We start from the raw sequence: 18,465 nt of genomic DNA, 5'->3' as shown, positions 1-18,465 counted from the left end.
TGCACATAATGGTACATAGTCGTCCACTTTACTAATGTTGTATCGTTCACAACGTAAGTCAGACAAGCTATAGATGTAAAATAGATTTGACATGCAAGTAAGGGAGTCTACCGATTGCCTTGTCTGGAGTCAATTAAACCTTGTGCTAGCTGCTATAATAGTTTGGTGCGACTGGCATCAACCAATCAAATCTGTTAGATGGCAACTAATCCACTAACGGTGTCTGTCTTGTAGAACGTGTTTGTCAGTCAGGGTAGGTGTCTGCAAGTAAATTAGCCAATCAATCAATCAATCGACCACAGCTAACCCTTAAACAGATTAACGCACCTTTTAAGAAGTTAGTCATTTACCTTCTTGTGAGGAGTAGAATTACATAAGCTTCCTTTAATTAAAAAAGGCGATCGGTTATAGAATGTATACGCCCTATTCCTATTCCTAAGAATTATACAATGTACCCCCTTTATGAAAATTGCAAATTGATGTCAGATCTACTAATATCAACGACAAGAACGTACGTACGAAGCAAATTGAATCTAGTTTCTGAATGCCCTAGTGGATTGAATTTGGTCCATACAAACAACGTGCATGGAATTCATATCTTGTATACATTAGACAATCAACCTTGTATGTAGTGACGAAAGTACAGTTCACTGTTGACTTTACGGTGACACAAATGTCGACTTTTCACTATATCACTCTTTATCACACTTTCCACAGACATATAACAATTTATTATAGCTTTACCCCTCCCTCGCCATCTGTCTGTATGATTGCATCCCCATCCACCGCTATCCCAGGGCTATCGCTCCCCCCCCTCCCCCCTCTCTCTCTCGCTCTCTCTCTCTCTCTCTCTCTCTCTCTCTCTCTCTCTCCCTCCCTCCCTCCCCTTCTCTCTCTCCCTCCCTCCCTCCCCCTCTCTCTATCTCTCTATCTCTCTCTCCCTTGTCTATCTGTCATTATCTCTCCCCCCTCTCTCCTTCTTCTCCCCCTCCTCTTTCAAGTTCTCCCGCCGCACAGCATAATCTGCATCTATCACTCACGACTATACAGAAACTGAACTGCGATATACCGGTCTGATACCGTGGTGATGAATATTGAAGGCTGTCAATATTGAATTATCATACGAGTGCTAAATGTCAAAAACATTATGGCATAAATACAATATTTCAAATTTGAGTACGACAGTAGTGGAGTCGCGATAACCATAAGACAAGTACACACTACATGTATGGTATTATGACATCACTGATGATATGGTCTATCGTGCAGCGTATAGTAAGAAACTATGAGTCGAGTGTGTATGTAATAGTGTATAAGTTAGTATATCTCCTTGTTATTGTATATTTGTTTGTATGAGTTAACTTATAAGATATTCCGAATAATGTAATTACGAATAATGTAACTACGAATAAACATACTTTATACTTCATGCAGTAAAATACTATTTAATATTTAATATATGTTCATTCGTAGCAAAATTATCCGAGATAAAATTGCACTCATAGGATCTCGTCAACGCGTTCCTATGTGCGTATTTATTTTTATGTAACTATTAGTAAACGGACTGTTGTACCGAATAACAGCTTCCTATCGACTTTTGTGCGTATAACAAACTTGCATATGTATGAGTTAACAGCAATTTGATATAGATAACTACGTGCGTGTATTTTTATGGTAACTAATATTAGATGACGTATCTTGTTATTATTACACAGTTGACGTCATCACTGCCATCTGTGTTGATTATTATACAGTATCGAAATCACTGACATCTATGTCATTATTACAGTTGACGTCAATACTGGCATATTGTTACACAATTGATGTCATCACTGCCGTCTGTATTATGTTTACAGTTAGCGTAACTCATCTATGTTATTACATAGCTGACATCATCACCAACATTTATATTAGTATGACACAATTGACGTCATCACCGACATGTGTATTATTATACAGTTGATGTCATTACAGTCATCTACATTATTGCATAGTTGACGTCAGCACTGACGTCTTTATTATTATTACACAGTTGACGTCATCACAATCAATTACATTATTACAAAGGAAAGTCATACTATTATCACACAATTGACGTCATTACCGACATCTATCTATATTATTATTACACAGTTGATGTCATCACAGTCAACTACATTATTGCATAATTGGCGTCAGCACTGATGCCTATATTACAGTATTACAGAGGTGACGTAATCAGTCATACTGTTATTTCACAGTTGACGTCATCACTGCCATACACTGTAATACATCTATGCTACTATTACACAGTTGACGTCATCACTGCCATACACTGTAATGCATCTATGTTACTATTACACAATTGACGTCATCACTGCCATACACTGTAATGCATCTATGTTACTATTACACAGTTGACGTCATCACTGCCATACACTGTAATGCATCTATATTACTATTGCACAATTGACGTCATCACTGCCATACACTGTAATACATCTATGTTACTATTACACAGTTGACGTCATCACTGCCATACACTGTAATACATATATGCTACTATTACACAGTTGACGTCATCACTGCCATACACTGTAATGCATCTATGTTATTATTATACAGTTGACGTCATCACTGCCATACACTGTAATACATCTATGTTACTATTACACAGTTGACGTCATCACTGCCATACACTGTAATACATATATGCTACTATTACACAGTTGACGTCATCACTGCCATACACTGTAATGCATTTATGTTACTATTACACAATTGACGTCATCACTGCCATACACTGTAATACATCTATGTTACTATTACACAGTTGACGTCATCACTGTCATACACTGTAATGCATCTATGTTACTATTACACAGTTGACGTCATCACTGCCATACACTGTAATATATCTATATTACTATTATGCGGTTGACGTCATGCATTGTAATACATCGGAAATGAATTTGGAGAAACGAAACTAAAATCTATATATATTCTAAATTTCTAGACAAATGAAATTAATGATGTTAAGTTGTACTAGAAGTAGTATGGTAAACACTTAATAACAGAGATAAAACACGTTTAGTTCGACCATAGTACTGATGAACACTGTAATATTTAAAATTATAAAAAGAAAAAAAGAGAGAATACACGATATTAAAATTCACCGTTATAATTACAGACATATTACCCCTGTGACAATATTAATTCAGTGGCAAGGTGCGATGACCTCTTGACCTTAACTTCCACAATTATCGTTCGACACAGGTCAGCTATTCCATTGCTTCGTCAGATAGTTACAGTTGCATGAGTTGTGTATTACCAGGGATGATGACGTTTGCTGCTGACGTCACTATGAATATTACAGTGTCTGAATGGCATATATATTATTAGTTGTCATTCTGTAAAAGTTGCTGGTAGCAAAATACAATACATACATCTGGAATGTGTGTATGTAGTCAGAGTAGTCATTTCTAATACCCGTATTTGGTAAACAGTTTATGATCGGACATTGTAGTGAATTAGTTTAAGTAGGTCACAGATATGTGGGTTTTATGTATAGTAACTGTAAAACCCAATGTACCAAACACACACAAAACAATCTACGTTGACTGTTGCATGGTCAGTTTGTGTTAGGTGTCCATATCGGCTTATCTGGACAACAGTTTAATGATGATATATGGTAGATATAGAGAAACTCATACGGTGACAAACAGGTTGATATTCAGATAAAGAAATGACAGAGACAGTGAGACGGACAGACAGACAAAGAGAGAGACAGACAGATAGACAGACAGACAGACAGACAGACAGAGTTAGAGAGACAGACAGACAGACAGACAGACAGACAGACAGACAGACAGACATAAAGACAGAGAGACATATATTTGATAGCTATAGAGGTGTGTACAGTTTTGCATTCTATTGAAAACAATATAAATTTAATTACAGGGAAAAAGAACGAGAACTAGTGAACTGTGTCAGAGAAAAACGAACAACAAAGTAGCCACATTGCAAACAGAAGACTAGCATAGTTATGTTTACATTTGGAAAACAGCTAGTGTAGACAGTGTATGTTGTACATATGAAGTGTTATTAGATAGACAGTGACGATATCACACTGGATAAACAGCTGGTGTAGACAGTGTCTGTTGTACATATAATATGCTAGATAGACAGTGACGATATCACACTGGGTAAACAGCTGGTGCAGACAGTGTCTGTTGTACATATAATATGTTAGATAGACAGTGATGATATCACACTGGGTAAACAGCTGGTGTAGACAGTGTCTGTTGTACATATAATATGCTAGATAGACAGTGATGATATCACACTGGGTAAACAGCTGGTGTAGACAGTGTCTGTTGTACATATGATGTGTTAGATAGACAGTGATGATATCACACTGGGTAAACAGCTGGTGTAGACAGTGTCTGTTGTACATATAATATGTTAGATAGACAGTGATGATATCACACTGGGTAAACAGCTGGTGTAGACAGTGTCTGTTGTACATATAATATGTTAGATAGACAGTGACGATATCACACTGGGTAAACAGCTGGTGTAGACAGTGTCTGTTGTACATATAATATGCTAGATAGACAGTGATGATATCACACTGGGTAAACAGCTGGTGTAGACAGTGTCTGTTGTACATATAATATGCTAGATGGACAGTGACGGTATCACACTGGGTAAACAGCTGGTGTAGACAGTGTCTGTTGTACATATAATATGTTAGATAGACAGTGATGATATCACACTGGGTAAACAGCTGGTGCAGACAGTGTCTGTTGTACATATAATATGTTAGATAGACAGTGATGATATCACACTGGGTAAACAGCTGGTGCAGACAGTGTCTGTTGTACATATAATATGTTAGATAGACAGTGATGATATCACACTGGGTAAACAGCTGGTGTAGACAGTGTCTGTTGTACATATAATATGTTAGATAGACAGTGACGATATCATACTGGGTAAACAGCTGGTGTAGACAGTGTCTGTTGTACATATAATATGTTAGATAGACAGTGATGATATCACACTGGGTAAACAGCTGGTGTAGACAGTGTCTGTTGTACATATAATATGTTAGATAGACAGTGACGATATCACACTGGGTAAACAGCTGGTGTAGACAGTGTCTGTTGTACATATGATGTGTTAGATAGACAGTGATGATATCACACTGGGTAAACAGCTGGTGTAGACAGTGTCTGTTGTACATATGATGTGTTAGATAGACAGTGACGATATCACACTGGGTAAACAGCTGGTGTAGACAGTGTCTGTTGTACATATGATGTGTTAGATAGACAGTGACGATATCACACTGGGTAAACAGCTGGTGTAGACAGTGTCTGTTGTACATATAATATGTTAGATAGACAGTGATGATATCACACTGGGTAAACAGCTGGTGCAGACAGTGTCTGTTGTACATATAATATGTTAGATAGACAGTGATGATATCACACTGGGTAAACAGCTGGTGCAGACAGTGTCTGTTGTACATATAATATGTTAGATAGACAGTGATGATATCACACTGGGTAAACAGCTGATGTAGACAGTGTCTGTTGTACATATAATATGTTAGATAGACAGTGACGATATCATACTGGGTAAACAGCTGGTGTAGACAGTGTCTGTTGTACATATAATATGTTAGATAGACAGTGATGATATCACACTGGGTAAACAGCTGGTGTAGACAGTGTCTGTTGTACATATAATATGTTAGATAGACAGTGACGATATCACACTGGGTAAACAGCTGGTGTAGACAGTGTCTGTTGTACATATAATATGCTAGATAGACAGTGACGATATCACACTGGGTAAACAGCTGGTGTAGACAGTGTCTGTTGTACATATAATATGTTAGATAGACAGTGATGATATCACACTGGGTAAACAGCTGGTGTAGACAGTGTCTGTTGTACATATAATATGTTAGATAGACAGTGATGATATCACACTGGGTAAACAGCTGGTGTAGACAGTGTCTGTTGTACATATGATGTGTTAGATAGACAGTGACGATATCACACTGGGTAAACAGCTGATGTAGACACTGACTGTGTATAGTACATATGATGTGTTAGAGAGAGAGAGTCACAGATATCATCAATTATAATTCTACAATCATAATGTTCATCATGTAAAATCACTCACGTTTGTTTAATTTACACAAAGGATTTGTAATTCTATCATAGTCTTAAATGTACCCAATTAATTATATCGAAATAAAAGTAGAGAAACTTTGCAACCTTTATACGAATATATATTTTATAATAAATGATTTTTTTTTGTGATCAAAAGTTGTGGTGAAAACTGTTTTATACTAACACGTATTTACTCTGTCATTTTACCTTAAATATACTTACATCCGAAGTAAGCCTCGTAGTGTTAGTGTGGTAATTTTACAAATCTATATCTATAGCGTCATGCCATGGCCTGTAGGTATTTACGCTGTTATCCACGATGCGGTGTCTTTGTATGCACGAGGTGTTCCAGTATATCAAACGCAAAATTATCACCAACTAGGAATTATTCTCATTTCCTTTTTACTGAAGTATTTGATAGTGTATTATTGTAGACATTGGACATTATTTTTAGTTTGATATTCTTTTTCTGATTATAGTAAGACTTGATATTCAAGTGACTGCTATCATATCAGTGCAAATAGTTCAAAATCGACCACCTATTCTACACATACTAAAAAAAATCAAAAACTTCCACGATCCACGTCACATTTTGTTGCTCTGCTTTGTTCTATTGTTTTCTATGTCGTTTGTATTGAGTCTCGTACTTGTATTGAGTCTCGTACTTGTATTGAGTCTCGTACTTGTATTGAGTCTCGTACTTGTAATGAGTCTCGTACTTGTATTGAGTCTCGTACTTGTATTGAGTCTCGTACTTGTATTGAGTCTCGTACTTGTATTGAGTCTCGTACTTGTATTGAGTCTCGTACTTGTATTGAGTCTCGTACTTGTATTGAGTCTCGTACTTGTATTGAGTCTCGTACTTGTATTGAGTCTCGTACTTGTATTGAGTCTCGTACTTGTATTGAGTCTCGTACTTGTATTGAGTCTCGTACTTGTATTGAGTCTCGTACTTGTATTGAGTCTCGTACTTGTATTGAGTCTCGTACTTGTATTGAGTCTCGTACTTGTATTGAGTCTCGTACTTGTATTGAATCTCGTACTTGTATTGAATCTCGTACTTGTATTGAGTCTCGTACTTGTAATGAGTCTCGTACTTGTATTGAGTCTCGTACTTGTATTGAGTCTCGTACTTGTATTGAGTCTCGTACTTGTATTGAGTCTCGTACTTGTATTGAGTCTCGTACTTGTATTGAGTCTCGTACTTGTATTGAGTCTCGTACTTGTATTGAGTCTCGTACTTGTATTGAATCTCGTACTTGTATTGAGTCTCGTACTTGTAATGAGTCTCGTACTTGTATTGAGTCTCGTACTTGTATTGAGTCTCGTACTTGTATTGAGTCTCGTATTTGTATTGAGTCTCGTACTTGTAACGAGTCTCGTATTTGTATTGAGTCTCGTACTTGTATTGAGTCTCGTACTTGTAATGAGTCTCGTACTTGTATTGAGTCTCGTACTTGTATTGAGTCTCGTACTTGTATTGAGTCTCGCATTTGTATTGAGTCTCGTACTTGTATTGAGTCTCGCATTTGTATTGAGTCTCGTACTTGTATTGAGTCTCGTACTTGTATTGAGTCTCGCATTTGTATTGAGTCTCGTACTTGTATTGAGTCTCGCATTTGTATTGAGTCTCGTACTTGTATTGAGTCTCGTACTTGTATTGAGTCTCGTACTTGTATTGAGTCTCGTACTTGTATTGAGTCTCGTACTTGTATTGAGTCTCGTACTTGTAACGAGTCTCGTATTTGTATTGAGTCTCGTACTTGTATTGAGTCTCGTACTTGTATTGAGTCTCGTACTTGTATTGAGTCTCGTACTTGTATTGAGTCTCGTACTTGTAATGAGTCTCGCATTTGTATTTCAATAAGTCATTTGTCATATTTGTAGCATAGAATTTGAATCCACCATGTAATGAGACTCTTCCTATAATTCATCACATATTATGATGTATGATCCATTAATCCATCTGTACGGATTATTTTTGTACCTGAAAACGTAGAGATAGATTAGTGTACAAACATATGTTCACTGAAGACAGATGATAAAGTAGTGAAATAGGATTTTGGGATTTATTCTAACTTTGTCAAGGCCACAGCCGTTGAGTCATTGTAATGGAAGGTGTTCTGTAATTTTCGATACATGTTTACGGTAAAAAGTTTAAGGGTTTACATAGCATATATTTTTGACATATATGGTTATCATTTCAGAGTATGTTCTGATATAGCATATATTTTTGACATATATGGTTATCATTTCAGAGTATGTTCTGATATAGCATATATTTTTGACATATATGGTTATCATTTCAGAGTATGTCCAGATATAGCTTATATTGTTGACATACATGGTTATCATTTCAGAGTATGTTCTGATATAGCATATATTTTTGACATATATGGTTATCATTCCAGAGTATGTCCTGATATAGCATATATTGTTGACATACATGGTTATCATTTCAGAGTATGTCCTGATATAGCTTATATTGTTGACATACGTGTTATCATTTCAGAGTATGTCCTGATATAGCTTATATTTCTCACAGCAGATTACGGTCGTTCGCTGTTTAACAATGCGCATCGATTGAAAATCATCTACCAAAAGTGATGATGTAAATTCTTGAACCTATTAATTTTATAGACAAGAATAAAACCTAGTAATATCCTAACTTACAAGAAATTCAAATAATATGAAAATGGAAGTTTTAGAAAACTGCATGTTATTATCTTTGAATTTTGAAATAGTCTGAATCGATTTCTTTCGTATCCCAGAACTATTTGTTTTACATAGAGATTTATGGCAGCAAGTTACAATAAGTAAACAAGCTAATAGAGAATAGAGTAACCACAAATAGTCTCTATAAATCTAAATAACAGAGAAAAACGAAGTTGTAGATTGTCTCTGTAAATACTGAAATGTTGATTAATCATATGGTTTTGTATTTGAAGCTAAATGGACACAAACTGAGTTTATAGGTTTTGGGACGTAATTGTTCCTGGCCGTATTTGTAGTATCGTTTTACTGAAGCATTTACATGATTGTAATTATCACCTGTGATTGATTGCAGTGGAGAAACAGTTCTAACACTGTTAAAGAAAATTGTAGCGTCATAAAAGGTATTCATCAACATCAATATTTGAATAGTTTAATCCAGGTTTATGTCAATATTTTCACTCCGACGAGTAAAAAACTGATAAAACTCAGCTTGTGCCACTTTAATTTCAACTATCTAACTATTAATTAACTATGTTAATTTATTTATTGTCATGATTTATTGTACAGTAACGCTCTATGGATCATATTCATTTCAAGCACCTTCACAAAGTACACACTGCACAATGTGTTAGCTTCTCACATCATGAAATATATTGCTATCATTAATCATATGTCGCCTAATAAACTTGATATGGCAGAAGTTTAGCCAGTGAAAACATTGTTGTACACGTGACGTCATCTAGTGAATCTCAATCAGACCTTGACATCATATCAATGTTTTATAAATGATGTTGAAATTTAATCTTTATAAAGTGTGTTGCATCTAAGTACTAGTAATCAAGTTTCGCATATCTCAACCAAACATGCAAACTTGAGGTGAGAAAATTAACAGTCTATCAAACAAGATACACGTACAACCAAACTTTAAAAAATACAAACAACATCACAGGACGTTTCGTTTGACGGTTTGTTCTATATCGATAGAACTAGATTAAAGTGAAAGTCAAGGATAGAAGTATGCATATGTTACTATACTTAATTTTGTCAGCACTACGTAAACCCGGATGTAAAAAGATAAATTGTTTGATTGTTTCATGTACCCATGGCGGCTTTGCTAAGCACATGTTACACGTGACATCGGAAGTCCTAGGTCGAACGCCTCGCAGAATGTGATCTTCCCCTCTAAGGATTACGAACAAATGTCAACTCATTCCAAATTTGTCGTTATATAAATACATAATGAATTGATTGTTTATTTAATATTTGATGATAGTTGGTGCCATATGTTTACCTATTAAAAACCAACCTAATTCCCATGGTTTTCATTCCACAGTCATATGAGTCATATGTCTATTGGCTGTTTTACATGTCTATGCGGTTAGTCGGTAAAAAGTAACACGCGCGCGACACAATCATTTTCACACCGTTTCTCACTATTTCAAAGTTGACCAATACTTAATGTCGTAAATCTTTGTACAAAACCATTTACTCTTCACCAATAATCACACATATATTTGCATATGATACTTATCACTGGTCCATCTAAATCGAGATTAGGCAATTGAAATACTGAACTAGTGAAGTAATATAAAGACAAAGTGTTCATCAGTGTAAAGTGTGAACGAAATTCTTTTGTAGTTGCTAATGGTATCTAAATGGCACGATGTATCCTGAAAAGGTTAGAGTGCATACATGTACATGTATTTGTAACTAAGTGAGTTAAGGTACATATTTGAACGTTGATTACTCGAGTTACTAAACTTTAAATTGCAATTATAGATGAAAGGAAGTCTTTTGTCGCTAACCGGCTGTACTGTGTAACATGGCTGTATTATGAAAGACGAATCCTTCAATGTGAAATAACACAATAATTGCACCACATTGATTTAATCAATATTTGAATGGTTTGAATTCTCGACTAATTTCGCACCTAGACTAGTTTCTTAACAGTAAATCCACACAATATTGATTTGAATGGTGACTCTACGTACTCTGATGTACAATACCTATACAGCTACAGAGCAATCGTCACCAATCTATTATTACATCACGAGGTGTTGGCGGGAAGTTTACATAGTTGTATTCACCAGTTAGCTATCTTATGAAAGTTTAACTCCCGCTCCGTGTAATTTAAAATCTTAAAAATGTTAAATTTAGTAAAAGTCTTAAAGTTAGCCAGGGAAATTATTAAAGTGCGGGGATTAAACGTGCAAGTAGTAATCTTAACTGTACACTGTACATGTTAATAAGAGGTCGATTTCATTTATAAGTAGTACATTAACAGGCTGGCAACGATTTTAGGGTGCGGACCCGAAAATCAATTTGATTTGGTTTATTGTATGTACCCTATTATGTGTACAGTTACACAACATATGTTTACCCGTACATGTAGGTGATTCAGTATTATTCAGGTAATTCATGATATCTATATAACAAAACAGATTTCAGTTGCAGCTAGTAACACTACAAACTACGATCCAAAGCTTTCTGATAGAGACGTCACGTGATGTAATTCGGTCATTCTTGACACCCCCTTTCACCCTTTGTAGAAATGAACGTATATGCCAAACGTTTTATTTTGGCGATAAATTAACGAAAGTTTTCAAGGTAGTGAATTGATATTCTTTGTTATACTAAATTTACCTGTCATCAGTGTGTCTACAGGTGTATGTGACATCTAGTTCATTAATTGTTACTCTCTCCTAATTTAAAGATAATGTTACTGTCAATTATAGTTGCTGTACGTACAAAACCGTGAAAAAAGACATTTAGTGGGCTTGTCTCGTCGCAATTTATCCTATGATTGTGTTGAGCAAGTCGAATTTTAATGAGAGCAAATGACAATACAGCGCCCCCACAAACAAATAGTCGAGTCTATGAGATTAGGACACAGTCAGGTCCTAACCGTTAGTAACGTCAGCGCGCTAGCGTCAGATCAAAAACCAAGTGACTTCGTCAACAGATGATTATATAGACTTAACATGAATTTTGTTCGGAAGTTGTCTGCTAAGGTTTCAACCCTTCTTCAAAACCTTCTCTTAAAGGTGAATTGAAAAACAAGGATGAGAAATTTGACCAATACACAACATATTTTGAACACAATAATAAAATTTCCAAAATAACCATCATAAATGCTGCAATGTAATCTGTAAAATTTTGCTTTCGGTTTTTTGTGCCATTTGAACCGACCAAGACAAAAGTTGCACCAGTATGCTGCAAAACTAGTAATTCGTAGGGTGAATAACGTTGTACAAATGATAAAATACTTTTAACTGTACAATGAGATGTTGTAATGTTGTGTTCAGAAAGACTTTGATTGGTATTGAGAAACTGTATATATCAAAGTGGGAACCAAGCTTTCAGCTAACTGAAACATACACAATTTGAAATTATTGTTGTGACAATATTCATATCATATGTAAGCTATTGAATGGACATTGGTTTAATTATACTCACAGTAGGTTGGTGTTTGTGATGACTTCCATCATCTTACATTGTACATTTTGTAGACTTCCAATGGTTACACTATGCATTGCTTACAGGATGATTATATCCACACAAAGGAGGCACAACTATCACGAACTTGTGTAATCTACCACATCGAACAACAAGAGTTTTAGTTTGTATCTGTCTCAGGGAGCAGAAAACTCGGTTGCCATGGTAGTATTTAACTAGATCTTACAAAGACACAAATCACGCTCACTTCTATTGCACAATACAAATGAGAGCTGTCTACTGCCATAAAATGAAATTAGATACTCAAGTGTGTCTTGAAATACATGTATAATTGCTTAGAAGGGGATAATGCCTTTCTGATGTCATGGTTACATAATCTGTTTCCTGTGAAATATGAGAAAAATAAAGATGTGATCAAATATAAAATGTTATGACTGTGTAAGTCATCAATAATGGAAGTCTATAAGAATACTCTGAAAAAGATAATATTTCACAACACTTTTTACAGGCGCCATATTGAATAAAAGCGCAAATTAAAGTACTATTTGGCAAAATATGGGTTGCAATGTTCTCTCCAAAAACAATTTTCAGGTATGAAGAACTAGCTAAGTCGTTATGGATCACGTGTTTTGTATTCTCGTAAAACCACAATGTCTCTTTGCCACCACGTTGGAAAGTTTCCCTATAGGTATTGTATTTGTGGTCCGGGGCAGAGAAATCACTCTGCGAGAATGTGGTTTTAAAGATCAGACTAGCTGGGTTTTTTCTTGTCAGTTTAGCACTGTGTCTTTCAATAATGTATTTTAATTATTATTTCTATTTACTTCAACGGACAAAATATCAGATTTTATAGCTTAAATAAAACGGGGAAAATGAATTCCGTGAACATCAAATGCAACCCACTATACAAATGTAAAGTAACACACACACACACACACTCACACACACACACACACACACACACTCACATACATACATACATACATACATACATAGATACATACACAAACAAAACCACTTACACACACACACACACACACACACATATATATATATATATCACATACATACATACATACATACATACATACATACATACATACATACATACATACACACATACATACATACATACATACATACATACATACACAATTTAAAGCCCTAGTAACAGGAGCTATTATTATCGTTATCATTTTCTTTTCATTCATTATTATTATTGCGTACTTATTGAAGCATATATGATCAGCCAGTCATCCATCACCAATCTGATATTATCGAAGGTTGAGTAACGGTGTTTCTGATTTATTTATTTAGGAATGTTGTGAAATCACAGGAGAGTTCACTTCATATATTATTTTGTTATTAGGACATCACAGGTACATCATCATTTGTTGACTGTCCAACTTCATATCAATCGTTTCTACAAGCAAGGACATGCACATTTTGAGAACTCTGATTCTCTGAACATCTTTTGGCACGTCACATCACTTGTTAAAGGAATAAACGATTTCAAACATTTTCGTTATGTTACTAATTAAAATCTCTAGAATAACTTATACAATATTGTACAGTTATTGGCACATTGTAGTCAGCTTTGGAAACTCAACTCAGTACAGTGATTCTTTGATCACGTTGACACTAAATGCAGCCAAAATATTGCATTGCGCTATTCCATCTGTTTAGCTCGTTTATCATAAAGTGCGCCATCAGTGTACGATTTAACAATTTTAATTTTCTTTCCTTTCCGTTTGCCCCTTTTGCTGATTTCGACACTATCATATATAGTGAGATCAGTATAAAGTAGTCAACTTTTACCTGACAATGTAAGATTACTAGGTCTTTTAGTCAATTTACAAACTCTTATCAACAGGAAAGATATACGAAAGGTATATGATTATGGAAGACCGGTGAGGACAGCGACCTGCGACCTGCGAGTTGCAAAACTGCGACCTGCGCCTGCCAGTTGCAAACTGCGACTTAATTGTTCTATTTTACTTTAGGATATTTTGGGGTTATTTTAGGGGCGCCTTCAAGATACAGCACGTCAGGTAGCATATTCCCAGCGAATCCGGCTAACGGTTCCCGTATTACAACGCTGGCGTGCGTACTATGACCCCGGACTATGACTTGCCGGTCCAGCGAATAGCAAGATGGCAGGTCGCTGTCCTCACCGGTCTTCCATAGTTCTGTTCAGTTGAGGCCAAGTATAAACAAAAAACACTCTCAGATTGGTATTCAAATAATATGATTCAAAATAAACATAAAAGTTTTACTAAATACTCAGCAGGGAGATCCCCCTGTAATTTTGTGGCAACTTAGTTGATCTTTTTTGTGTGTAGAGGTATAATTATTGACCTTGTCCACTCTTTCGGGAAATAACCAGTGTCAAAAATAATGTGAAATAAAATCACCAAGAATGGATTTAGGAAATCTCTATTTGCCTTTAAATATTCTCCTAGTATACCATCTGGACTAGACTGGACTTATCATTCTTCAAATTGTTCATGCTTATTCTGATTTCCTCTTCTGTAATTGGACAGTTTAAAACTTCCATACTTACGTCACTTTCAAGTCCAGGTATGAATTCATCTAAAGAGTAGAACGTTCACCTGCAAGTTCAAACTCTTCACCATCGTCATTTAAATTGAAAAGATTGCTATTGAACCATTTATGTGATTTGACAGGACTAGATGTAGATGTCAGTTTCTACAGGGTAGACCAAAAGGATTTCGGATCACCAAGAAATTTTAAAAGCTTACATCTTTCATTTTCAAGATAAAAACGTTTCTTATTTAATACGACAGATATTTTTAAACTCCCTTTTTAGTTGACGGAAGTTATCCAAGAGGGAAAGATCCCCTGTAATTCTAAAAAGTCGAATAGTTTTAGACATATATACTTTCTTGACTTTAACACTTTACAATCTTTATCGAACCATAAGGGCTGTTTTTGATGGTTCCCGTTAAATACAAACTTCTTTAACATGTTGCAGTTTTTAATAGCAGAGTTACAGATCTCATTAAATGTTACAATAAACAGATCAATGTTACAATAAACAGATCAAAATAATCAAGACGGTTTATGTTGTCTTCCTCTAAAAAACTCCCACAAATCTCCTTGACGATCAGAATTCCAAACAGACTTTGTCAATGTCTGCTTTGAAACAACAGCGTTCCCGGATTTGACAAATGGTATTTGGAAAGTAAGTGGTAAACGGTCTGATTCTACATGGATCGGAAAAGAAAAGTTTACACACTTATCGAAAAGGACGTCGACACTAATACATAATCTACAACGCTTGCACCTGTACTAGCAATGCAGGTAAAAATCGCCAATATTTGCATCCGAACCAGATCTATCGTTTAGTATAGGTAAATTAAACCCATTGCAAAGTAACAAACGAGAAAGTCCACATGAATTCACAAGTTTGTTCTTTAACACTCATGGAATATGAAAACTGTCCTCATCGTATATGTATGCATCATCTGCAATGAAGTTCAAAGTGTCATCTAAAATGTAATCTTTTTCATTTCCCGTTCGAGCATTAAAGTCACCCGTTACAATAATATGCACATAGGTTAATTCTGACAAAATTTCTATTAAATGGGTTTCAAATAGTTCAAACCATTGTCAACACCATGTGGACATACTAATGAATGTAGATGGAATATACTCCATGTGAACATACTAATGAATGTAGATGAAATATACTCCAAGTGAACATACTAATGAATGTAGATGGAATATACTCCATGTGGACATACTAATGAATGTAGATGAAATATACTCAATGTGGACATACTAATGAATGTAGATGGAATATACTCCATGTGGACATACTAATGAATGTAGATGGAATATACTCCATGTGGACATACTAATGAATGTAGATGGAATATACTCCATGTGGACATACTAATGAATGTAGATGGAATATACTCCATGTGGACATACTAATGAGTGTAGATGGAATATACTCCATGTGAACATACTAATGAATGTAGATGGAATATACTCCATGTGAACATACTAATGAATGTAGATGGAATATACTCCATGTGGACATACTAATGAATGTAGATGGACTATACCTGTCCATGTTGGACATACTAATGAATGTAGATGGAATATACTCCATGTGGACATACTAATGAATATAGATGGAATATACTCCATGTGGACATACTAATGAATGTAGATGGAATATACCTGTCCATATTGGACATACTAATGAATGTAGATGGAATATACTCCATGTGGACATACTAATGAATGTAGATGGAATATACTCCATGTAGACATACTAATGAATGTAGATGGAATATACCTGTCCATGTTGGACATACTAATGAATGTAGATGGAATATACCTGTCCATGTTGGACATACTAATGAATGTAGATGGAATATACCTGTCCATGTTGGACATACTAATGAATGTAGATGGAATATATCTGTCCATGTTGGACATACTAATGAATATAGATGGAATATATCTGTCCATGTTGGACATACTAATGAATGTAGATGGAATATATCTGTCCATGTTGGACATACTAATAAATGTAGATGGAATATACTCCATGTAGACATACTAATGAATGTAGATGGAATATACCTGTCCATGTTGGACATACTAATGGATGTAGATGGAATATACCTGTCCATGTTGGACATACTAATGAATGTAGATGGAATATACCTGTCCATGTTGGACATACTAATGAATGTAGATGGAATATACCTGTCCATGTTGGACATACTAATGGATGTAGATGGAATATACCTGTCCATGTTGGACATACTAATGCATGTAGATGGAATATACCTGTCCATGTTGGACATGGAAAAACAAATATTACAACATATTACAAAGCAAAGAGTTCATCAACGATTTCATCAATTATTTATGATATACAGTTAATTCATTTAGTCTGATTAACACGTAATTATATTTATGAGATGTCTGTGTCATTGGGTGTACATTTAAAAAACAAAATGTGTATATGACTATGTATTTGTGTTTAACTGTAACATTCCATGCTGCACACAGTGTAATATACAGTCACGCAATATTACAATGTGAAGGGATTGACTGTTGCCTAACCTCGTGATATTCAAATGACCACAAATACATAATTTATAATATTCCACGTATTATTCTCCTTTTGATATCTATAATTGTCGTAATATTCTATTCCCTTTACAACAAAGCTTATACACGCTTCCTCCAGAGATGAGAATGAAGAGATTAACAATACTGCCATTTTTATGATGAGAGAGTAATCAAGGACAAATAAATAAAATCAATGCATAATGCATACACACAATGTATTATCTATTCAGACTTCAAATTCCAAATGATGGAATCTCAATTGTTTGGGCACGGCCACATTGTTACAAATATGTTTATTGAAACTTTATAAATGAACACACACAATAATTGCTTGTATATACGTACACACACACACACACACACACACACACACACACACACACAGAGACACACAGACACACACAGACACACACACAAATATATATATATATATATATATATATATATATATATATATATATATATATATATATATATATATATATATATATATATATATATAACTCGGTGAGTATCAATCTGCTAAGATAGTGCTCTATACCGCAGTGGCAGAGCGTAATAGTTTTGGTAGTACTGGAACTCTTTCTTGGTTGTAACTCGGAGTTTCACGCATAGTGCGATCGTCAGGCAATATATATATATATATATATATATATATATATATATATATATATATATATATATATATATATATATATATATATATATATATATATATATATATAATCGGTGAGTATCAATCTGCTAAGACAGTGCTCTATACCGCAGTGGCAGAGCGCAATAGTGTATATATATATATATATATATATATATATATATATATATATATATATATATATATATATATATATATGTACCTATCTGAGGATTAGGGGGAATATACATGCGGAAAAAATCTACCATAGGGGGAAATCATCTTTAGGGAGAAAATTTTGTTTCCCCTTAACGTTTTGAGATTATGATTCAATACTTTCCGATGTGCCTCTTGAAGTGTTAAAGATTGACACAA

The 18,465-nt window shown here is 34.9% G+C and overlaps 1 protein-coding gene across 2 annotated transcripts in view; it reads left to right on the top strand.

Annotated features, from left to right (window-relative positions):
* The window catches only part of LOC144443555 (uncharacterized), a 67,634-nt gene that overhangs the window by 3,002 nt on the left and 46,167 nt on the right, over positions 1-18,465 (top strand). The window lies entirely within an intron of this gene.

Source organism: Glandiceps talaboti, chromosome 12, assembly GCF_964340395.1.
Source record: "Glandiceps talaboti chromosome 12, keGlaTala1.1, whole genome shotgun sequence".
In the NCBI taxonomy this organism is placed as follows: domain Eukaryota; kingdom Metazoa; phylum Hemichordata; class Enteropneusta; family Spengelidae; genus Glandiceps; species Glandiceps talaboti.
Note: the sequence above shows the minus strand (reverse complement) of the source record. Positions and strands in the feature narration are given on the sequence as shown.